General features: G+C 37.5%; 1 protein-coding gene and 1 pseudogene across 2 annotated transcripts in view; one reads left to right on the top strand and one right to left on the bottom strand.

Annotated features, from left to right (window-relative positions):
* Positions 1–24996, bottom strand: part of SYT14 (synaptotagmin 14) — a 210798-nt gene that overhangs the window by 167663 nt on the left and 18139 nt on the right. The window lies entirely within an intron of this gene.
* On the top strand, positions 295–19536 carry LOC100138152 (cyclin-dependent kinase 1-like; annotated as a pseudogene).

The following is a 24996-nucleotide window of genomic DNA, read 5'->3' on the forward strand; positions in this document are numbered from 1 at the left end:
GCAGAATATCTTGAGATGGCCACAAAAGCACTGAAAAATCGGCTTCCATGTCCAACATCCTCTCTTTGTGAAGCAGGGTTTTCTGCAGCGATAGCAACCAAAACGAGACTGTGACTGGACATAAGCAACACACTTGGAATGTTGCTGTCTCCTATCACCCCCAAGTGGGATTGTCTGGCTGCAGGAAAATTTTGCTCAGGGCTGCTACTGATTCTGCATTATGGTGAGTCATATAATTATTCCATTATATATCACAATGCAATAATAACAGAGGTACAGCGCACAACACGCGTAATGCACTTGAATCATCCCGAAGCCATCCCCCTGCCCCCGGTCTGTGGAAAAACTGTCTACCATGAAACGGGTCACTGGGGCCAAAAAGGCTGGGGAGCGCTAATCCGCCACTATGCCACACCCGTAACAGTCATTCCCAGACACATTCCCCATGTTTCAGTCTATATAAACTGGAAAAATCAAGCAGTTCTTCTGGATTATGGAACGACTCCTCAAGAGTCACTCTTTGTACTTCACGTCCAAGGCAGCTAAGACTCCAGTCCACTCAGGTCCAGAAGGACAGACGGATGGTGGAGGAGGGTTTTAAGGAGAATCAGGAGTGTGTCACAAAGCAGCTGTCTCAGAAGAGGCACTGCAGCTTCCTTGGGCATGTCATGCTAACTCCAAACTCATCAGGCTCTTCCCATGTGTCATCATTCCAATTTTCAGGATCCCACCCCCGCCCCGCCCCCACCGCAATCAACACCCTCATTTCAACAGCAGACATTCTACAAAGCTGGGGATCCAGTTTGCATTGTAATTTAGCCATTTTGAGGAAGAGACTTTGGATTTCATTTTCAGCCATCTCAGTTCTCTGAACTACAAGAGATAAGGCTCTCTTTAGGGGAAGACAGAGAAACTTTCAGGTGATTTATGAGCTGGGAATTCAAATCCCTTTGCTCACCTTTTTCTCCGCGGCCATGTTCATGAAACTTGTTATTCTGAAAAAATGTTACCAGGTGTCAAAAGACATGGTGTCTCACCTCTTAAAAAGCATTTGATTAGGAGTATCCGCTGATGATCTTGTGCCTAGCACTACTGCCGCACCAGGCCATGGACAACCAGTACTCTCTTTACTACTTAAAATAGAATCAGCACCTTTAAATCAAATCAGATCAAGTTGGAGAAATCCCAGAACAAATTCGGAACATGCATTCTTAAGATGCTCTTCCTTTAAAAGTACTCTCAGTAACAAAACCTGTATTAGGGTTCTCCAGAGAAACAGAACAAAGAGGAGAGAGGGAGGGAAGGAAGGAGAGGAAGGGGGAAAGATTTATTTTGAGAAACTGGGCCGTAATATTGTTGGGGCTGGCAAATATGAAACATTAAGAACAGGCCAGCAGGCTGAAGACCCAGGGAAGAGTTGATGTTACTGTAGTCTTGCAGTCTATAGACAGAAATCCTTCCTTTTGGGCTGGATCTCAAGTCTTTCCTTTCAAGGCCTTCAACTGATTCGATGAAGCTCATTTGTATTATGTACGGTAATATGCTTTGCTCAAAAAATTACTGGCTTAAAGGTCAGTCATATCTAAAAAATACATCAGAGAAACATTTAGACTGGTGTTTGACCAAACAACTGAGTACTATACCCTAGCCAAGATGACACATAAAATTAACTCTCACAATATCCAAACAAAAACCTGTACACAAAATTTTATAACAGTCTTATGTGTAATACCCCCAAAATGGAGAGCACACAACTGTCCTTCAACAAGTGAATATTTAAACAGACTGTGGTACACCGATGCCATGAAATACTCTCAGCAATAAAAAGGAGCAAATTACTGATACATGCAACAATTTGGGTGGAATTCCAGGGCATTAGGCTAAGCAAAAAATTCCAGTCTCAAAAGGTCACATATTATATAACTCTACTTTTTAGCATATTAAAATTACAAAATCATAGAGTTAAAGAATAGAGTAATTATTACTAGGCATTAAGGATATTCATTCAGGTCATTATGAAGATGTATTTATTAATATAAGAGGGATTGTTTTGGTTAAGAATTCATGGGAAGGTTTAGAGAGAAAATGTTTAAAGAGATGCATAATGATTTTCACTAAACCAGATATTAAAATAATTACCAAGATTAACAAGAGAATAGACGGAACAATGAAACCATATAAGAAGTTCAGTATATTTGTATACACAGTGAGCCAGAATATGATAAAAGAAGGTTGTCTCAAATCAGTGAAGAAAAAATAAACTCAGAGGTTATTCAATAAGCAATGCTGTCATCTTTGGGTGTAGATACAGGGATTTCACATACATATTAGCTATTTGAAAAAATGTTTAAGTTTAAATGAATTTCGATTTTAGATAAAATTTACTAAAGCAAAGCAAAAACTCATAAGTAAAAATGATTAATACTTTTTCCTGCATACAAATATAAAAATTCTATGCATCAAAAGATGCTATAATCAAAATTCAAAATTATACAATGAAGAGGACAGCAAAAACTAAGATATAGCAAAAAAAGAGAGAAAGAAAAGTTACCAGTCTTAACACGCACTTGATATTTTTAATAAACTTTAAACCTACAAGAGCAATTTCAAATAGACAGTCACCAAATAATTGTAAATTATCATTAAAGAGAAAACTATCCTAAGACTCTTTGTGTACATTCCAAAAGTCACTGGTAAATGTAATCCAGTTGATCTATGCAAGGGCAACAAAGGAAAATTAAGAGAATTAGAATTAAATTCTCCTTTGGGTCTGGTAAAGCCACTCCTGTCTTACCAAGGAATTTCTTTGTGAACAATCCCTAAAATCAAATCTTTTGTGCCTAAATTTCCCATCTACTCTGAAGACTGAGGTGCACACGACGCTGCTGAATACTTTGGTGGCTGTGTTGTTTCAAATCACACTGCTCCTACTGCAGGATTTTCTTTCATAAAGTTAAACATAATCTATCAAGTAATGCTGGTTTCTATTCTTAAATCTAATCCTATTCTATTCTTAAACTTGATTTAAGAATAGATGCCTAGATGACTGTATAGTCCATCTGGGACAAACTAATTCAGCAGTCTTGGTAGCTATAAAAATAAAGGGAAGGCTACTCAAAAACCTGCAGAGCAGGCTACGGAAGGGATCTAATACTCAAAATTCAATTTAGACACTTAGGGAGTTTTCATTAAAGACAACAGGAAGAAAAATAACATGAAAAATATCCGCACTCATGGTAAACAGAGAAAGGGAGGGTAAACAATATACCAATTTGACAAAGCTTTTTAAACAAATAAATGAGAAAATAATCTTGCATGTGATTATTATTAATGAAATCTGCTATAAACTTTTAAAAATACCTTAAAAATTAGGATATTCTTTGACACTGATAATCTATTTCCAGGAATTTTGTGTCAATGTAAAAATTACTTTTTTCTAAGGAAACAATCAAAGCTACTGAAAACAGTATAAATGTTTCTATTCAAAAATATTATTTGTAATAACATAAATTTGTACATTAAAAAAAATCCGGAAATAGGAGATTGGTTAATAAATAATAGTATTCCCATACAATAGAACACTATATTATCATTAAAAATTAGATAAACAGTAAGAAAATAAATTGAAAAATGGCTGCTAATGTAGGAAAATATTCAATGTTACATTAGGTTAGAAAAATTCTGGACATAATCCACAGAGTGATACCTGTTTTGTTTAAACTATGTGTATATTTAAATTTTAAAATTATATGATAACATTGAAATATTAATTGTTATTGTGGAGGGTATAATTATGTGCTATATATTTTCTAAACAATTCTCTGTATTTTCTAAATTACTGAAAATGAACAAATATTACTAGATGACCAGAAAAAAAGCTACTGTATTTCATTATATAAATATATATTGAAATTATATATAATGAAATTATATATATATAATATATATAACACCCACACACCCACACACACACAGGATCCTTTTATTCTTAAAAAGGCAATACAGAACAATTTCCAAAATCTGATGTAAAGAGCACAAGATAACAGGATTTTAACATGTTAATTGCGAGAAAAGAATGACAAAGTTTCTATAATAAAATACATTTAGGAAAAACTGGGCTAAATAGAGTCGAAAAGTCTTCTTCAGGCTTCCAGAGCCTTCAAACGCAAATTTTTCAACCTCAGCCACCTCCATGCCAGCCCCTAGAGAGACTCCATAGAACCTCTAAGAATTCGGAGAACCACTTAAAAATCGCCAGTCTCTTCTATTATTCTCACATGCTGGATGTATTTTATAAAATGTAATGAGACAGGGAAGGAAGAAGAATGAATTACGTTACAATAATAGTGAACTTCCACAAGGCAATAATGTCTAAGTACATATTGGGACCAGGGAAAGGGGGCAAGAACTGAAGAAGACAGCAGATGGAAAGGCGCGCAAACTTGACCTGCTTATTAAAACTGGTCTTATATGGATATATTATAAAATATGCAAATTGCATACATATGCTTTCACATGTCATGACAAATCACACTGATGTGGTAGAATTTTAAAGATACTATAAACTGAAATTATACATATACCTTAGCATTTAAATTAAAACTGCACCTTTGACTTTAAAAGCACCAGAGAGTTCAGTGCTAAAATTTATGCAGCAGAAAACAAACTTCAGCATTATTTACCAAACAGATCTTCATATTAGCCATTAGATGGCACCACATATCTACTAGTTAACATAACTGTAATCTTCCCCCATGTGTTTAAAAAGTATTATAAAACATATTTATCTTTTAAGTAAATATCATACATGTTATCTTTTGTCATGATTAAATCTTAAGTTTTCAAATGAAGAAAAATAATTAAACAATTATATCAGTATCACCCTTTCTGCAACATTACAATTTAAAAAAACTAAGTCCATTCAGAAATCAAACTGGAATGTTCTAAGACAACTATTCAAAAGTTAAATGGCAAATGGCTAGAGAACGTCTTCCCTTAAGACAAACAGAAGATAAGACTAATTTTCTACCTTAATTTTTTTCTACTTCTTTTCTTTCATAAATCTTACACTGTCCAGCTTCTAATTCTTCTCAATAATCTAATTTCTGTCTACTGTTCTTACCTAAATTTCATCATATTTTATTCTAATCTAGGACTCTCAATTTCTATCAATTTAAAGTGTAGCTTCCTAGTCTCTACCCTGATACCCTCTGTTCCACATCTTTTTATCTACTATTTAGACACACAAAAAACTGCCCTATTCTGCTCATTGCTTTTTCCAATGCAAATTAAGATAGAGTAACAAGGATAAGATTGACCCTACAACCTGAAAACACTGAAACACGAGACAAAATATACGAAAGACACTGGACACGGGCAAGAAAGGGCAGTGACCACGGAGAAAGGAAAAAAGTGATAATTATTATTTTCCAAGCTTACCGCCTGGAGAAAGTTTCCAGGCTGCAGCAAAGAGAAAGGGAGCCCAAGCAGTGCCCTGGGAATAAAAGGAGGCTAAGGAGGCCAGAGTTTGCACAGCTGAGTATCAGAGAATAGAAAGGGTTAGTCGCTCAGTGTCTGATTTCCTCACGACCCCATGGACTGAAGCCCACCAGGCTCCTCTGTCCATGGAATCTTCCAGGCAAGAATACGGGAGTGGGTTGACATTCCCTTCTCCTGGGGATCTTCCTGACCCAGGGATCGAACCTAGGTCTCCCACATCGCAGGCAGATTCTTTACCATCTGAGCCAGAATGAAAGCTGTGCAGAAAGAACTCCAGAGAGCCGTGCTGAGTCACCTATAAGTAAGAATACAGCTGAGAACTGCTCAAGACATAAAACCACCAGAGATTGGGAAAAGACTCCTCCAAAAGGATTAAAGACAAAAGTGGTCAAACATCACACAGCACAGAAATAGTGTCTATTTTCAAGATCCAAAACGAAACACCAAACCTATAGGGCACTGATTAGAATTCTAGAATATCTTGCCCAAAGGTGAGGAAAAATTAAACTCTAGAATAAATGCAGGTATGATCCCACCAAACAATATTTAAAAGAAGACAAAAAGGAACAAGCTGTTTCCAAGTAACAGCCTAATTCATAACAAAATTCAAAAAAGTAAACAAAATAGCTAACATACAACAAGGAAAACTTCACAATATCTAGCATTCAAAAAAAAATTATTAGGCACACAAAGAAGAGGAGGTGAAAATTTTTAAAAAAATCAAAACTGACTCAGAATGACAGAATTAGCAGACCATGATATATGGTTCCAGGTAATTTCACCAATAAGCATCTTTGCTACATATCAGCCATAAATATTTTCACCACATACCTAATTGGTCATAAGGTAATTTTGCTGTAAAAGATTAATAATAAAAAAGAGGGACATTTAAAAGTACATAATGAAACATTAAGAAATGAATACATTAAAGAAACTATAGCAAAATATAAAAGTGTGGAATATATTTAAAATGTGTGTAAAGTCATAACAAAGCTGTACAAATTAACTGATCTTATGAGTTGTAACAAGCACTGTCCTCAAAGTCTTTCATTCACAGAATTTTATACGTCTTTTCTTCTTGTTAATTCATCTCCTCGTTGGCATTACTCTTTTACTTTTTCAATAAAATTTCTTTCTATATTAAGAGGAGTAACAGTTTCCAAATACTAGGATGCATATCTGTAAACTGAGCTTTGAATTTCAGTGAAAGCCATCCACACTGTTGCTTGTTCTTCCTATACTGTCTCATGTCTGTTAATAGACACTGCAAACTTCTAAGGGAAATGTGAGTTCATTGCTGCAGGTTCAGATCACCAAAGGATCTGCAAACTGATACATTAGTTCCTAGTATAATATGCAATTGGGCTTTATCCTCTCTTATTTCACACTTCTAGTATGTTTTATCACCATATTTTCTATCAACTCAATATATATTATATATAGTTTGTTATCATTGCTATTTTAAGATCACCACACCTACTGGTCACTGTATAGACTATTATGAGGGCTAAGGTTTATATAATATAAAAATGGGTACACTGCATTAACAGAGAAATGAAACCAAACTGCCAACTAGTTATTTTATCTTTATGGCAAAACTGCCTTACAGCCAATTAGTTATGCAATGACAATGCTTGCAGGAAAGATGCTTAAAGAGGAATATTGGACACAAATACTAAGAGTTATTATAATGTATCCCATGGGTTCAAAAAGCTAGCAAAAAGACAAAGTATTAAGAACCACTGATGTATGTTTTTAAAAACCTAAATCAACCTTCTAAAGATGAAAACTATAATATCAGAGGTAAAAAGATTAACAACAGATTAAATATTGAAAAATAAACATTAGCTGACTTGAAGACATACCAATAAAAAGTAACTGAATAAAACAAAGAAAACAATTCTTAAAATGAACAGAAAGGCTGTAAACTGTGAGACAACTTAAGGTGCACAAATATATACGTAATTAGGGTCCATAAAAAGAGAGGCCAGAGAAGGGAGAATTAAGAAAACATTTGAAAAAATAAAGTTCAAAATTTTTACAAATTAAATGAAAATGACAAACTACAGAAGCTAACTGAACCCAAGTACAAAAAACATGGAGAAAGGTACAAAAAGGAATATCATATTCAAATTATTTAAAAACAGTTATTAAGATCTTAAAAGCAACCAGAAAAAAATTACACATTATGTAGAAAGGAAAAAAGATAAGGTTAACAACAAATTATTTGTTAGAAACAAATGCAAGCTAGAAAAAGTGGAGCACCCATCACTACAGTACTGAAAGAAGGGGAAAGGTGATTAACCTAGAATTCTTTACCAGTGAAAATATCTTTGAAAAACAAAGGTAAAATAACAGTAATAAATTGTTCTTAAACTGTGAGACATTCAAAAGCGAAAAGAATTCACCACTAGCAAACCTACTCGAGAAATGTTAAAGTCCTTTAAGCAAAAAGAAAATGATAACACATGGAAACAGATTTATCAAAAAGGAATACAAGGCACTGGAAATAGCAAATGCATGGGTAAAGACAGGTTTCATCTTATTAATTTTTTAAAAAGATAATTGAGAGTGATATCAAGGAAAACGGAGGAGAAAGCGTCAAGGGTTGGTTTCTGCACTGAAACAACTATTACACTGGAAAAAGGCGTCAGAACCAACGATTCTTCCACAAAAAAATTTTGTTTTCTATTTCTTTACTTCTGTACCTACATGAGATAACAGATACTCACTAAACTTATTGTGATAATCATCTCATGACGCAGGTAAAGTTGTACACCAGAAACTTACACAGTGCTGTACCTCAATTATATCCCAATGAGATTTAAAATTTCTTTTGAAGTCATCTATTGCTGAATTCTGCAACCTAATCAGACACTTAGAGCAACCAGAGACATACCTGATGAAGAAGAGGTTGCTGAAATTTGGTAGCAGAGCAGTGGTGTAGGAGCCAATCATAACCCTTCATTCTTGGCCCCTCCTGGGTGGGGAAAGCACCTTATGCTCCTGGAGCAGCTGGCTGGGGTTGCGGGGGCGGTGGCACTAAGCATGTTGTCTTATGAAAATTTGGGGCTGCACACTTTGGTTCTTCTAGCTATTCCCTAAAGGACCAGGGCAGATGTTTGCCTTTGTTTTGGCTCCCTCAAACTACAGTGACATCCCTGGCAGGAACTACTGAAAAATTTAGACAGGTAGATCTTTGTTTTGCTTGGTATTTTGGATCCAGACATTTAAGGAAACCTCTATGAAGTCATGTCTGACCACAGATATAATGCAAAAGGAAATACAGTGACCACACCTTAGAAAGGACAAAGACTTTTCAAATATAGTCTAACTGTGGCACCCAACAGGCAAAAGTCAGCAATCCCTGATAAGCAGGAGAATCTGATTTTCATGCCACATTATGGCATTCAAAATACCCACTTCCCAACAAAGAATCACAAAGCAAGGAAACAGGAAAGTATGTCCTGTTCACATGAAAAAATATATAAATATTTTTACATTTCAAAACCATCTCTAAGAAACCCAGACATTAAAATTGCTAGTAAAAAAAATTAGAAATCAACTGTATTAAATATGCTCGGTGAGCTAAAAGAAGAAGAACTAAAGGAAATTCAGAAAGTAATGTATTAACAAATAGAGGGTCAATATATACACACTGTTCAAAAGAAACAAGCAAGAATTCTGATGATGAAGATGGCTGAGATACAAGACAACTGGAAGTATTCAGTTTGAGAAGCAGAAAAATAATGAAGAAAAATTAACAAAGCCCAAGGGACCTAGGGAATATCATCAAGCATACAAATATATGTACCACAGGAGTCCCAGAAGGAGAAGAGAGAGGGACAGAAAAATATTTGAAGAGATAATGGCCACAAACACCCTAAATTTGTTGAAATAAATGTAAACATCCAAGGTCAAGAAATTCCAAGCCCTATAAATGCAAAGTGACCCACACGAAGACACATTAAACTCGTGAAAAACAAACTCTTGAAAACAGGAAGAAAGAAACATCTCATTACATACAAGAACTTATCAGTAACAGTTGATTTTTTTTTTTTAAATCAGAAACCATGGAGGGCAGAGGGCATTAGGGTAACATATTTAAAGTCCTGAAAGGAGAAAAAGAAAGTCTGTGAACCAAGAACTTTAAACACAGCAAAATTATCTTTTAAGAAAGAATGAAAAGGTAAGACATTTCCAGACAAATAAAAGTTGATGGAGCATGTTACTAGAAGAATCATCCTACAAGAAATACTAAGGAAGTCCTTCCGGCTGAAACGAAGAAACAGTGGACAATACTAGAAGCCACAAGACTGAACAGGACAGGGTAAATGGAACTCCACAGATGAATAACAAAGCCAGTTATTGCATTTTGGGTTTATAACTCATTTCCCTCATCGCTGTTTCAAAAGAACATACATAAAATAACCATTATAAATCTATGGACACATAATGCATGTACTCTGACAACTATCAGAAAGTGGAATTAAGAATCAAACCGCATTTACAAGTGCATTATAAAGAATAAAATATCTGGCAATAAATCAAGCCAAGAGGCACAAACTTCTACTCAGAAAACTATTAACTGTATGATACTGATGAATGAAACTGAAAATGACACAGATGGAAAGATATACTCAGGGACCAGAAGAATATTGTTAAAATGTCCATATTACCCAAGGCAATCTACACTGGTTCTAGAAAAGACAAATCAATGAAAAGAAAAGAAAAAAAAAATCTAAGTGGGTCAGTTTCTGTAGATGTTTTTTTCTTTTCTTTTCATTTAAATATATATATATATATATATATATATATACACACACACGGAACTTCCCCAGTGGCTCAGACGGTAAAGTGTCTGCCTGCAAGGTGGAAGACCTGGGTTCAATCCCTGGGTCAGGAAGATCCCCTGGAGAAGGAAATGGCAACCCACTCCAGTACTCTTGCCTGGAAAATCCCATGGACAGAGGAACCTGGTAGGCTACAGTCCATGGGGTCGCAAAGAGTCGGACACGACTGAGCAACTTCACTTTCACTTTCATATATACACATACACTAATTAGTATATAATAACAGAGGTATATCAAATTAGCAAGGATGAATTTTTCAATAATTAGTATTCAAATAACTGGTTGGTCAGAGATAAATGCAAAGCTGAGTCCTTCACAATGAAAAAGCTGCAAGTAGATTCAAGACTTAAATGTTTAAAGATGCCTACATTTTACAGTAATTAGAGACTCACTGAGTTAAACTATGAATTCTTTAGAGAAATCATCTCCAAATGTAAGCCACAGTCAACATCTGTATGACTCTCACTTTGTGGACAAATTTCTCAAAGGTTTGTTTGTGGTTATCTAACTTTGGGGGCTAAAAGGTAGAAAAGATGAATCATATTTCAGCTGATACACAGAAAACTGTCCTCTGTAGGTATTTTCTCTCTTCTTGAAAATGGTCATAAGGTAGTATAAATAACTAAGAAATTAAATTTATTGTCCAAAACAACCCAGCCATATATATCTCTTTATACAGAAACTCATATAAATAAAAAAGTACTTAAGCCAATATAGCCCATTCTTTCATCTGAGTCTTAGGATGAAATAGAGCCATAAGAACAACAACAAAAATCTCCCTTCTCCCCTATTCTGCTTCTAAAGGAAAAACATCTTAGGAGAGAGAAACCAAAATTAAGTTGATAATGCGGGTAGCATTCTGTAAAATGTTCAGACGCTTATTACTGAAAAGGGCTGTAGTGGTTGGTATATATGACATCAATTTTCAGAATGGCATCAAGAATTCATCTCTAATCATCTTCTCTGAAGGATTAAAAAGGAACCCTGGACATCTCAGCTTCAAATCAACGAGGCACGATCCTGAGCTAGAGTAGGCCGAGACCTCGTCCCTTGGACCATGGGCTGGGCAGTTAAAACATTCTGATTCTTCTGTCTTGGTGCCAATAAATGAACTTTCTTTTCCTTTTCAGGGTCAGTTATTAAACAGTGTGTAACATAGCTGAATAACGCATACGGGCTTAGGAAAAACGGAAAGAGGCTTTAACTCTATGAAGTTGGTCCCTAGAAGTCATTCTGCAAAACACCTTAGTTTTATACTCACAAAACTCCAACTAATCCAGGCTATAGAAAAAATAAATAAAAGGATAAGAGAGAAAGTGGTACTTTCAGACAGAAAGGACCGGGTGAGGTACAGGGCTGGCTCTCACAGTCTCCGTTTTTATAACAATGACTCCAGATTCTCATAATACTGTGACCTTCACAATAAATTCTTTCCCCTTAAGTCCTGAACTTCAACCTCCCCTTCAACTGTTGAGGGGCTGCCTTACTCACTAAATATTGATATTAACTTACAGCAGCCTCAATTTGGAATACAAAACTAAAAATAGCAAGCATGAGTCAACGCGGAAGGCTCTTTTCCCTCTGGGTGCACATAAAACTCTCATTAAGAAGTTCAAGGAAGCTGGGAATGAATCAAAGAAAATACAGCTCCATGATTTCCACCTTCCATTAAATTGTAAATGAAAATGTCATTTTAATTATAGTAGCAAAAGCCCTATTCTTTGTTACCATCAAGGCTCTATAAATTCACAATCTAATTAAAAATTCTTGAGTCAGGAAAAAAAAAAGAACACCTTAAAATGTACTCTAACACAATAGTTACAAAAATCTACTGGTCCCCTCAACTCAAGAGTATCTCTTATTAGCACTGCCTAGAAGTCACTGAGCTCTATGAAAGGGAAAGACAGCTAGCCAAGAGCTACAAAATATGAAAACAGTATAAACAGGAGAACTATATTACAACTCTAGATTTTTTAAAAGATAAAATTCAAACTAAATTACATGCTAGGAAAAGAAGCACATTATTTACAACACACTGTTTAGTCACAACAAAGAAATAGAAATAGTCACAAAAAATTATAATTTTTAGTATTTGAGTGTTGATTTAACAATACATAAAAATGACTTTTACTGGATTTCCATGCAAATCTCCAACATCCAAAAATTAGTGCTCAGAATTTTCCATACTAGGAGCCACTCCCTTATTCAGAGGTCAGCCAAGTGTTTCCTTTATAAATTGCCCATCATTTAAAACATTGTGGAAGATTCATGTTGAGCCAAGTCATTAGTAGCTCTCATACATTCAAAATGCTAAATGTCAAACCACTAAAACAATGAGCAACAGAAACTATCAGGACGTATCTTCCACATTCATATATACAGAACACATCTGACCCATTGTTAAGAGTCTGCAGGTTTCAAGAGCTGTCCCTACTCCTTCATTAAAATAATATTAATAACATGCATATACCAACTTACTGGCTAAGAAGCCAGACACAAAAAGCCTACACAATTCACTTAGCCTAATGTTTTCAAAGAGTTGACTCATTGGAAAACACCCTGATGCTGGGAGGGACTGGGGGCAGGAGGAGAAGGGGACGACAGAGGATGAGATGGCTGGATGGCATCACCGACCCGATGGACATGTGTTTGAGTAAACTCCGGGAGTTGGCGATGAACAGGGAGGCCTGGCGTGCTGCGATTCATGGGGTCGCAAAGAGTCGGACACGACTGAGCAACTGAACTGAACTGAATGCTTTCAAGATGTATCCATGTTGTGGCTTACATCAATTTTCATTCCTTTTTGTGTGTGAATAATATTCCATTACATGGATATACCAATTTTGCTTACTCCACTGATTGGCTGATGTATATTTGGGGGTCATTTCTATTGTTTTAGTGATTATGAAAAATGCTGCTATGAACATTTATGTACAAGTTTTATATTAACATGTATTTTCAATTCTCTTGAATATACCTGGGAGTGGAATTGCCAGGTCATCTAGTAACTTCAGTTGTTCCTCAGTATCCGCGGGGCACTGGTTTCAGGACCTGCTGTGAATACCGAATCCAAGGATGCTAACATCCACAGTGGGCCCACTATGACCATGCTTCTGCATCCACAGAGCCAAACAACCACTGATCAAGCATTAAGCTCACCATCTGAAACTGGCTGAACCCAACGCAGAACCCACAGATGAGGTGTCGACTGCATATTTATTGAAAAAAATCTGCATGTAACTGAGCCCGTACAGCTCAAATCCATGATTTTAAAAAATATTTTAAAAAACTATATATTTTTAACTTTTTGAAGAATTTTCAAACTGTTTTCTAAAGTGGTTGTACCATTTTATATTCTTACTAGCAATACATGAAGATTCCAATTTCTCCACATCCTTAACAACATTTGTTACTATTTTTAAGATCATTCTTAGTCAAGCATTAGGAAGAGAACAATTGAGAATCCTTATACAGTTTTATTTTATTTTTCCTTAGAAGCTGCCAAAGAAGTAAAAATTATGACTGAAAAGGAGTAAATAAAACTATCATGATTTGCAGGTGATACAAATGTCGATATAGAAAACCAAAAATATCTGTAGAAATATTAAAACAGTTTAGCAATAAGACTGGATATAAAATCAATATAAAAGTTAATTGCATTTACATTATCAGATTTCCTGTTCTTCACAGCAATAAAAATATGAGATTTCTAAGCACAAATCTAACAAAAATTATGCAAAATTTTTATAGAGAAATTTTTAAAACTTTATTGAAAGGCGTTAAACAAATGCAAAGATACACTATGTTCAAGAACAGAAGGTTTCAGTTACAATAAAGACATTAACTCCATATGGATGCAAAGATTCAACATAACTCATTAAAATTGCAAAAGGGCTTTTTAAGAAACTGGACAGATTGATTCCAAAATTTAAACAAAAAACAAATCAAAGGCCCAGCAATAATCATGACACCACTGAGAAAGAAAAAGAATTTGCCCCAATAGATAAGAATCACAAAGTTCTAATAATCAGTGAAGAAAAGGAACAGATAAGTGTTGATAATGGAACAGTGTGAAATATTTTAAATACTTGGTAAATTGTGTAAAGAAAAACTGAAATTAGGTTCTTACTTTTATATTTGGAAATATAAAAAATTTCCAAAAAATTAATTTCAGCCAGATTAATAATAATAACTACGACCAAAGTTTAAAAGGTTAAGACTTTAAACTTTAAAAAATATTATTTCCCCCCAAAGTCCTAAAGAGTGCTAAAGAGAAAAAAGGAGAGAGAATGAAAAAAAGAATACTTAGAAGTCTGACTAATATTAAAATTTTTGCTCAAAGACCATGGACATTTGTATCTGCAAAAAAATGAAGTTGCCTAGCTCCATGCCTCCCAAATTTTCCTCTCCAAATTGTAAAAACTAGAAGTAAAAAGTAAATCTACATAAAAACCATGTCCTCAGAATAACTTGAATACAGAGAATACTGAAATCTCAAAACAACTGTTAGTAAAAAAGACAAAACTTAACAGATCTTAGGGCATCATCTCTCACGTTCTCACCTACTCCAATCCCACTGAAAGGCTTTGTCTTAAACAAAGACAAAGAAAAACTGCTGAGAAGACAGAAGGAAGATTTAAAAAAAAAAAAAAAAAAAGGTGACCTAAAACTATTGTCAGAAAGAAAAGCTGGACATGAGTCTGAGTGAACTCCAGGAGTTGGTGATGGATAGGGAGGCCTGGCATGCTGCGATTCATGGGGTCGCAAAGAGTCGGACACGACTGAGCGACTGAACTGAACTGAATCTGAAAACACTAAAAAAAAAAAAAAGAAAAAACAATAGATTTAGATAGAGCACAGGGAAGGAATCTCAAAGTACACGTGAGCTGAAGGGACAAGCATGACTTAAATGGGTGGGTGGGTGTCTCTGTAACTTAGTTTCAGGAGAAGGAAAAGGCAAAAAGGCAGAAGGTTCTTTGGCAATTTGGTGGAGATGAGGAAAAGAAAGAAAACGGAAGAGTCTTGGGCTTCCCTGGTGGCTCAGACAGTCAAGAATCTGTCTCCAATGCGGGAGACCTGGGATCGATCCCTGGGTCAAGAAGATCCCCTGGAGAAGGGAAAGGCTACCCACTCCAGTATTCTTGCCTGGAGAATCCCCATGGACAGGGGAGCCTGATGGGCTATAGTCCCTGGGTTCCCAAAGAGTTGGACACGACTGAGACCGAGCAACTAACACTGACTTGGAAAGACAAAAGAATCACAAAATCAGACGATTCAGAACCCCTTCCCTACTAAAACAAAAGACAACAAAATACCCTCACTATATCTTTCCATTTCAATATCCTCTTCTACTCAGCCTGAAATTTGCTCACTGATGTCACATTTTTAAATTACACATCTACATCTGGAGGGAATTTATGCAGATGATCACCATTAACATAAACCGAACATGTAAGACAAGGAAAAAGTAGGCATATTACATGAGGGTGGATTTACTGATAAGTGGGAGAATGGGGCTCACTGTACTTCTTGGGCTCACTGCTTCATTAACATTTCCCAGCCTTTTCTGAGATTAGATATAGCCATGACTGAATTACTGAAAGAGGTGTGCATCCAAGGGAATGTGTACTGCTTCTAGGCCTAGCCCATAATCACCTCCTAGGCAGAATCCTGCCTTCCCCTTCCCTCTTCCACACCCGCTGCTGGATGCAGATGAACCCGCCACCTCCAAAAGCACACAGGGAAGGCGCCAGAGCCACAAGATAGGAGCCTGGATCCCTGAATCACTGCTCAAGACTGTGATGTAGCAATCACACCGATACACCTGACTCAGACAAGTGAGAAAGAAATCTGCACCCTATTCAACTCATTATCTCTCTGGGATTTGCCTGACATACCAATACCTTAAATAATACAAAAGGCTATTTCCTAAGGAAGCAAAACATTAACTAATGACATACGGTAAGAAGAGGCCTATGGCAACGCTGAGGCAAAAGAAGTGGCGGAGGCAGACTGAATGACAGGCCAGCAGGGATTCTCTCTGGCCAGTGAGGCACTGAGGTGGGCGCCCGAAAAGTGGACAGCAAAGGGGTATTTGAAGAAGACAGGTGACGCTCTGAACATAATGACTGTATAACAAGCCTCTACTGCAAACATTAGTGTCAAGTGAAAGTCACTCAGTCGTGTCGGACTCTTTGCGACCCCATGGACTATAAAGTCCATGGAATTCTCTAGCCCAGATTACTGGAGTGGGTGGCCTTTCCCTTCTCCAGGGGATCTTCCTGACCCAGGGATCAAACCCAAGTCTCCCGCATTGCAGGAGGATTCTTTACCAGCTGAGCCACAAGGGAAGCCCCAGAATACTGGAGTGGGCAGCCTATCCCTTCTCCAATGGATCTTCCTGACCCAGGAGTCAAACTGGGGTCTCCTGCATTGCAGGTGGATTCTTTACCAACTGAGCTATCAGGGAAGCCCAATAATAAGCCTTGATCTAAAAATGCAAACTCTGAAAATTGAAATACAACTATACAGGGAAAATGGGATGTGGACAAATGCATGGGGAGGATGAAATAATATTTTATTATTTTCAATAATGATTTAAATCACTGAATTATTTATGGACTGCTGCTGCTGCTAAGTCACTTCAGCTGTGTCCAGCTCTGTGCGACCCCATAGACGGTAGCCCACGAGGCTCCTCTGTCCCTGGGATTCTCCAGGCAAGAATACTGTAGTGGGCTGCCATTTCCTTCTCCATTTGTGGACTGGTTTTACTCAATAAATGTACTAACATTCATTTAACATGTATTAGCTAGTGTTGAAAGGCAGAGACATTACTCTTGCTGACAAAGGTCTGTATAGTCAAGGCCCAGTGGTCACATATGGTTAAGAGAGCTGGACAGTAAAGAAAGTGGAACACCAAAGAATTTATGCCTTCAAACTGTAGTGGTGAAGACTTCTGAAAGTCCCCCGGACAGCAAGGAGATCAAACCACTCAATTTTAAGGGAGATCAACCCTGAATAATCACTGGAAGGACTGATGCTGAAGCTGAAGCTCTGGTATTTTGGTCATTGGATGTGAACAGACGATTCATTGGCAAAGTCCCTGATGCTGGGAAAGACTGAGGGCAGAAGGAGAAGAGGGCGTCAGAGGGTGAGATGTCTGGATGGCGTCACTGATGCAATGAACATGAACCTGGGCAAACTCCAGGAGATGGTGAAGGACAGGGAAGCCTGGCATGCTGCAGGACATGGGCTCGCAGGGAGTCAGACATGACTGGGTGACTGATCAAGCTAGTTTAATCCTCACAACAACACACGAGGAACACAATACTGTTATCCCATTTCATAGATGAAGACAGTGAGATACAGGTTGTGGTTCAGTGGCTAAGTCATGTCCACCTCTTTGCAACCCCATGGACTGCAGCACACCAGGCTTCCCTGTCATTGAGATATATGAGGGCTCAGTAACCCACCTAAGGTCAAACAGTTAATAAGCGGCAGGAAGACAGTATTATTAGAAGCCAGGCATCTTGATTCTAGAACCATATACCCAACCAATACACTAACCTACCAGAACTAAACCTTTACCTACAACAGGAGGAAAACAACAGATGTTTAGGTATTTTCAAAAGCAAGAAATAGAGAAACTTAATTTAGAATATGAAGGTGAGCAGAAAACAGCTCAAAGGGTTGAGTGCCTTTGACTGTGGGAGTAGGATGGGTGTGAAGGACGGAAGGGCTAAGAGCATGATCTTATTAACAACAAAAGAAGCACTACTTTGATTTAAAATCAGAGCTTTAACTTTCACTGAAAAGAGATAATTAAGACAAATGCTACATACATCATAATTTTGCTTGAATTTAGACCTGCTGCAAATTCACTTTAAAAAGTGGATCTAACAGAAACTAACACGACAAGTTCCTTTGTAACAGAACACTTTAAGGGGAAATTCAACCTTAGTACCTAATTCACTTAGTACAGCAACTATAGCTTGTTACCTTGTCTACTCTCTAATTGTCAAAACCCCAACCTCGGAAGGAACCACTAAATTAAAACTGACTGAGAACATTTATTCCTGCATGATGCTTTCAGTTGAGAAAACCATTGGAAAAATCAAACAACTATCCCTGGCAGAACACAAGACAACCATTAAGTGTGTGTTTTGAAATTGGAATTCCAAAGATAATAAATTCATTGAGACAATAAACTATTCATGTTCAAAAACCACAACATAAACATCTCTTTAATGCTTACATGTAAATCTATGTTCAGGTTAACCTTGTATTTGGTCTTGTCTTTTCCACCTGAGCTCACTTCCTGGGTGATCTCAACTAGTCTCACTGTTTTAAACACCATATATCAAGGGAGAGCAACATCAACGTGGTAGCTGCTGATGCTTTCCCCGCGGGATAATAAGCCAGGATCTAACATATCCACAGATTAACTTTGGAAGACTATACCAAAACAGAGAAAATTGGAGAAGGTACCTATGGAGTTGTGCATAAGGGCAGACACAAAACTACCGATCAAGTGGTAGCCATGAAGAAAATCAGACTAGGAAAGGGAAGAGGAAGGGGTTCCTAGTACTGCAATTCAGGAAATATCTCTTACTAAAAGAAGCTCGTCATCCAAATATAGTCAGTCTTCAAGATGTGCTTATGCAGGATTCCAGTTATAGCTCATCTTTGCATTCCTTTCCATAGATCTCAAGAAATATTTGGATTCTATTCCTCCTGGTCAGTTCATGGATTCTTCAGTTGTTCAGAATTATTTGTACCAAATCCTACAAGGGATACTGTTTTGTCTAGAAGACTTCTATACAGAGACTCAAAACCTCAAAATCTATAGATGGATGATAACCAAACAATTAAACCAGCAGATTTTGACCTTGCCAGAGTTTTTGGAACACCTATTAGAGTATATATCCATGAGGCAGTAACACTCTGGTAAAGATCTCTGCAAGTATTGCTGGGGACAGCTTGTTACTCAACTCCAGTTGATATTTGATCAATAATTTTCAGGGCTTTGGGCACTTCCAACAATGAAGGGTGGCCAGAAGTGGAATCTTCACAGACTATGAAAACACATTTTCCAAGTGGAAACCAGGAAGTTTAGCAATCCACGTCAAAAACTTGGATGCAAATGGCTTGGATCTGCTCTCAAAAATGTCAGTCTATGATCCTGCCAAACGAGTTTCTGGCAAAATGGCACCGAATCATCTATACTTTCATGGTCTGGACAGTCAAATTAAGAAGATACAGCTTTCTGACAGCTTCCACATCTTGTGTCGAGAATAGATGATTGTATTTTTACTATCATCTCTGTTTATGTCTCATATATTTTCTTTGTTGTAAAACTTAAGCTATATTTCATCTTCTGATTTCAAAAGTGTTAACTTAAAAATGTAAATCCTGTTCTATATGAATTTAAATATAATAATTCTGTATATGTTTGTAGATCCCACTGTAACAAGTGTTTGTTACTATAATAAAACTATATAAATAAATATAGTATTGATGTCAGGAATCAGGAAAATTTTGAATTAGCTTAAACCATCTAAAATGCTATAGCAAAAAAAAAAAATGCTATAGCAGTCTACTTTTCTTGTAGTTAAAAATACTAAAATTTAGGAAAGTGTGCTAAGTTCAAAGTTCATAATGCTTTGAAGTATTTCTTATGCTCCGAATGTTTAAATTTTCTTGTCAGTTTCTTGCCATGTGGTAACTATCAGTTCAGTTCAGTTCAGTCGTTCAGTCGTGTCCGACTCTTTGCAAACCCATGAATCGCAGCACGCCAGGCCTCCCTGTCCATCACCATCTCCCAGAGTTCCCTCAAACTCACGTCCATCAAGTTGGTGATGCCATCCAGCCATCTCATCCTATGTCATCCCGTTTTCCTCCTGCCCCAATCCCTCCCAGCATCAAAGTCTTTTCTAGTGAGTCAACTCTTCGCATGAGGTGGCCAAAGTACTGGAGTTTCAGCTTCAGCATCATTCCTTCCAAAGAACACCCGGGGCTGATCTCCTTCAGAATGGACTGGTTGGACCTTCTTGCAGTCCAAGGGACTCTCAAGAGTCTTCTCCAACACCACAGTTCAAAAGCATCAATTCTTCGGTGCTCAGCTTTCTTTATAGTCTAACTCTCACATTCATACATGACTACTGGAAAAACCATAGCCTTGACTAGACAGATCTTGTTTGGCAAAGTAACATCTCTGCTTTGCAATACTACCTGCTTAAAGATGAGTATTCTTCAACTGGTATTTCAATTTGTGTGACCTACATGTTCAGGCACTCAGAATGAGAAAACTAACCAGATTTGAGAGATAATGCTTAATTTATAGAGGTTTTTGGTAACATAAAACTAACATTAGTGTACGCCAAAGTTTGCTAAGTTTTACAGTCAGAGGTCAAGGGCTGTCCACAGCAGGAAAGAACAGTTTATACAATTTATGAGCTATCCTATTTTTAGGTAGGTTATCTATCTGAGTGAATTCTTGTGCTTTGGTCAGAGGTAATAACTATACAAAGGAGTTGCTTATCTTGGCTTTCAAGTCTGACTAAAACTGCAAATTTTGACATAGTTTAGTTTATTAGCAGCCTTCTTTAAAGGTTCTCATGTATAATTATTTAACTAAAATCACTAGCCTTGGGAATTGTTTATTAATGCTGCTTCTTGTGATTTTTACCTGTAAGCAGCCTAATTTAAATTGTTTGTTACAGCCAAGAGAAATCTCTAAAAATAATTTTATCATTTTCAGTTCAGTTCAGTTCAGTCACTCAGTCGTGTCTTACTCTTTCCGACTCCACGAATCGCAGCACGCTAGGCCTCCCTGTCCATCACCAACTCCCGGAGTTCACCCAAACTCATGTGCATCGAGTCTGTGAGACCATCCAGCCATCTCATCCTCTTTCACCCCGTTCTCCTCCTGCCCCCAATCCCTCCCAGCATCAGAGTCTTTTCCAATGAGTCAACTCTTCGCATGAGGTGGCCAAAGTATTGGAGTTTCAGCTTTAGCATCAGTCCTTCCAGTGAACACCCAGGGCTGATCTCCTTTAGAATGGACTGGCTGGATCTCCTTGCAATCCAAGGGACTCAAAAGAGTCTTCTCCAACACCACAGTTCAAAAGCATCAATTCTTCAGCGCTCAGCCTTCTTCACAGTCCAACTCTCACATCCATACATGACCACAGGAAAAACCACAGCCTTGACTAGACGGACCTTTGTTGGCAAAGTAATCTCTCTGCTTTTCAATATGCTGTCTAGGTTGGTCATAACTTTCCTTCCAAGGAGTAAGCGTATTTTAATTTCATGGCTGCAATCACCATCTGCAGTGATTCTGGAGCCCAGAAAAATAAAGTCTGACACTGTTTCCCCATCTATTTCCCATGAAGTGATGGGACCAGATGCCATGATCTTAGTTCTCTGAATGTTGAGCTTTAAGCCAACTTTTTCAGTCTCCTCTTTCACTTTCATCAAGAGGCTTTTTAGTTCCTGTTCACTTTCTGCCATAAGGGTGGTGTCATCTGCATATCTGAGGTTATTGATATTTCTCCCAGCAATCTCGAGTCCAGCTTGTGCTTCTTCCAGCCCAGCGTTTCTCATGATGCACTCTGCATGCTAAGTCACTTCAGTCGTGTCCGACTCTGTGCGACCCCACAGACAGCAGCCCACCAGGCTTCCCCGTCCCTGGGATTCTCCAGGCAAGAACACTGGAATGGGTTGCCATTTCCTTCTCCAATGCATGAAAGTGAAAAGTGAAAGTGAAGTCACTCAGTCGTGTCCGACTCTGTGCAACCCCATGGACTGCTGCCTACCAGGCTCCTCCGTCCATGGGATTTTCCAGGCAAGAGTACTGGAGTGGGGTGCCATTGTCTTCTCCAGTTAAATAAGCAGGGTGACAATATACAGCCTTGACGTACTCCTTTTCCTAGTTGGAACCAGTCTGTTGTTCCATGTGTACATTTGGGAAAAACAAAAACAAAAAACCCACATACCCCCAAATTTATCCCCTATTCTGACCTTTCCCGATTTCCAAATGCAAATATCCAACTAACTTCCTTCCTGACATCTATGATAAACAAGCATCTCAAAGCTAACACATCCAAGACAGAGAACCTGATTTCTACGCACCATGACTCCTTCCGGCCTCATCAGCTCTCCCAGTCTTTCCCATTTCGCTTAATAGCACAACCACTCAGAAGTGATGCCAAAACCTCTTAGAATTTCTCTCTTTGCCTTCCAACCCCCTCCATATTAAATCTATACTCAAGTTTTGTCAATTCTACCTATAAAATATGTCCCCAATCTAATAAGCATTTCTCAACTTCTCCACAAATAACATCAAAACCCAAGCCCCATCAATTCTTACCTAGACTATTTCAATAGCTTCCTATTGGTGTCTTTATATCCACTTTTTAACCTTTACAAATGGTATATTACAAACAAATCATATCATTCACCTGCTTAAAACCCTGTTTAGCCCTCTGTGTTTCAAATTAAGCACAAACCCCTTACTATGGCCTAAGTCCACACATGATCTGGAAACCACCCATCTCTCCGATCTCAACTGTGAGACTTCCCACACTCATTCACACACTCACTACTTCTCCAGCCATAGTTCTTTCAGCATCTGGGACGTGCCAAGCCTTGTTTCCACCTCAAAGTGTTTGTATTCTGTTCTCTATGACCTTTCCTGAGCGTCACACTCCAGCTCCTTCTTGTCATGCACATATCAGCTTAAATGTTATCTCCTCAAAGAGTCCTGACCTGACAGACAGACACACATACACATGCAGGCACAGGCACACACGCACGCACATGTGCACACACACCCACGTGCACACACACGCACACACACATTCTCTCTCCCATTCACCTCTAAAACTTGCTCCTTGATACCTACCGCAACCACCTCTTTCATGGCACTACAACCAATAAACCCACACCACCTCTTCCACAGAAGAGTGAAATGTTACTGGAGGGTAGAAGACACAATAAAATAGCCATAGAACCCAGCTTAAAAAGGAAAAAGAAAGAAAATCCAGCCCTAGGGCCGTAGACTCAGAGTTTTTTGAGAAAGAGATGGGGAAGTTACAGGACCATACAACCTGTAAGCCTTTCCCTTCAGATTTTAGACTCTCTTAATTACCCCAAGTCAAAAAAGGGATAAGAAAACACAGAGGGGCTTGGGTCTCCTCTATACATGGAGAAAAAATAGGGACAACGCCAAGAACTTACAGTAAAATGATAGTATAGATGTTGGTTTTCTGTAGTGTCCTCTATTTAGACTGCCCTTGGCATCTAAGACCTATCCACAAGGGACAGTGTTCGAGACTGCCCCACTTCCGCTTCTCACTGACCTATCCAACCCCTTCTCCACAATGCCCTGGGTATCACGCCTTCAGGTCCATAATTTCTCACCTTCCACAATGAAAGTTAAATACCTGATAAAGTGCGGTAACAAGCTTGGATCCAAATGACAGAGGACCCCACCTTCTCTTTCCATGTAATACACTTGATATGAATTTCTAAAGATCAGACAGACTCTAATTATAGCAAATGTCAGGGAATGAAAAACCATGGGATGCTGATACAAAAAAAACATTTCAGAAGAGGCAGGTTTTTCTGGTGTCCTATAAACCATACCATTGCAAACAGTTGTGTACTCTACAGAGGTGAAAGAGCTATTCAACCACACTTACATGAGAAATGAAAATATGAATGATGCTGACTACTATTTTTACTTACCAGAGTACCAAAAAATCCACAAGTTTATGATACTCTGTTGGAAGAGCTGTGAATTCCTATATTTCTGGTGGGAATGCAAAATGGTACAATACATAAGGACAGGAATTTTGCAATTTCTGTAAAATGGTATAAGAATTACTCTTTTACTCAGTTTTTTTTTTTTTTTTAAAGAAATCTACTTAAAAATAGACCACTAATAAGTAGTAACAAACATACAAAAGTATTCATTGTGGCATAATGTCAACAGCAGAAATTTTAAAACAAAACAACTTCTACTCGTAGGAAATTAGTTAAATAAACTTTGGCATGTTCACATAATAGAGCACAAGGCAGCCAGGAAAAGGAATAAGAGAGATCTCTACCAACTTGAATTTAACTCTACAAATACAGTTAGGTTTCCCTTAAAAAAAAAGCAATATGGAAAAAAATATACATATATTTCACTTTTGTAGGAAGAAACATTATATATTTCTGGAATGGGTTGCCATTTTCTTCTCCAGGGGATCTTCCTGACCCAGGGATCAAACCCGCGTCTCTTATGTTTCCTGAATTTGCAGGCCGGTTCTTTTTTCCTCTGCTCACAGGATCTCTTATCGTACAAAAGTTTCAAATTTAAAAATGGTAAAATTTATCACTCTTTTCCTTCTGGGTCTGCTTTCTGTGACTCAAGGACTTGTTTCCCACACTGAAATCACACTGTATATGAAATATTCTCCTAAAAGTTTTAAAGTTAATCCAAATAATATTTATTTCAGTGTAAAGCATGAGGTACAGATCAATTTTTAATTTTTTGCATATGGATAAACATTTATCCCAGCATCACTTAATAAGTATCCAATCTTATCCACTGAATTGTGATACTCACATTTTACATAAATTTCCATGTAAATGAATA

This window comes from Bos taurus, chromosome 16 (genome assembly GCF_002263795.3).
Source record: "Bos taurus isolate L1 Dominette 01449 registration number 42190680 breed Hereford chromosome 16, ARS-UCD2.0, whole genome shotgun sequence".
Classification (NCBI taxonomy): domain Eukaryota; kingdom Metazoa; phylum Chordata; class Mammalia; order Artiodactyla; family Bovidae; genus Bos; species Bos taurus.